The sequence below is a fragment of the Sinocyclocheilus rhinocerous genome, unplaced genomic scaffold (assembly GCF_001515625.1).
Source record: "Sinocyclocheilus rhinocerous isolate Xijiao unplaced genomic scaffold, SAMN03320098_v1.1 scaffold697, whole genome shotgun sequence".
Classification (NCBI taxonomy): Eukaryota; Metazoa; Chordata; class Actinopteri; order Cypriniformes; family Cyprinidae; genus Sinocyclocheilus; species Sinocyclocheilus rhinocerous.
The window spans coordinates 197,758-198,787 of record NW_015664033.1 but is presented as its reverse complement, the minus strand read 5'-3'; the positions used below and the strand labels follow the sequence as shown (position 1 = coordinate 198,787).

Below are 1,030 nucleotides of genomic sequence, written 5' to 3'. Positions count from 1 at the left end.
GAAGAAGGAGGCGGCAACCGGCGAACATTTAAATGTTAAAGACTTTAATAAAATAAACACAAAATGAAAGTAAAGCGGCAGCCCCTCGCGGACGACTGCCGCACACAAAACACAAAATAAAGTCCAGGCCTGGTCCTCTCTCGTCTTTCACTGTCGTAGCTCCTCCTTTTATACTTCCGGAGCTCCTCCGTGGGACTCGAGACCGGTGAGTGGTGCAGGTGTCTCTCATTATCAATTACTCCACCGGCCTCGCTCAGTTCCCACGGCTCTTGGCCCCGCCCCTCTCGTCACAGTCAACCTGTTGTTGGGGACTCCCAAAACCAAAATATGAACCTTTCTTAACCCATAATAGGGGCACTTTAATGGGAAGGTTAAGGTTAAAATGTTACATTAAGATAACTATTTGAAGCAGCAGATGACAAATCCCATCTGGCTGTGATCCCACATTCTGGTCCACACCTTAAGGTGCTGTCATGTAAAAACACCTGTTCTCTAAATCTTCTCCATCCTCTCCTACAGGATTATTGTGTGTTGCAATGCTTTAATGAATCTTTAAATCTCCTCCTAGGCTGTTTTCTACAAGGTTCAGCGATTTAGGCTTATCCTTTTGAAGAGGATAAAACAGAAACACAGGCTCTAGAAAGCTGGGAACTGGGAAAGATTAGTCAAGAATAAATTAGGCATGCGTGACTATCAATTAAAAAAAAAAACTTATGGGCAAAAAAAAAAAAACATGATGAAATGAAAATGAGACCAATCGGACCAATCACCGCAGATTAGTGTCAGACAAAGGAGGGGTTTGGAAAAAGTGAATCGTTGAGCGAATCGTTTGTGAGTCGTTGAGCAAATAAGGTAAAAATAAATGCATATTATAAGACAATGAAAGTGTTTTTTGACCTTGCATGCATGTCAATGTAACATAGTTCGTAGTCACGGGAAGAAGGACACAGGAACCAGCGAACATTTAAACTATTTAATAAAATAAACAAACACAAAATGAAAGTAAAGCGGCAGCCCCTCGCGGACGACT

General features: G+C 42.0%; 1 protein-coding gene across 4 annotated transcripts in view; it reads left to right on the top strand.

Moving 5' to 3' along the window:
- The window catches only part of LOC107729526 (RNA-binding protein FUS-like), a 33,408-nt gene that overhangs the window by 26,980 nt on the left and 5,398 nt on the right, over positions 1-1,030 (top strand). The window lies entirely within an intron of this gene.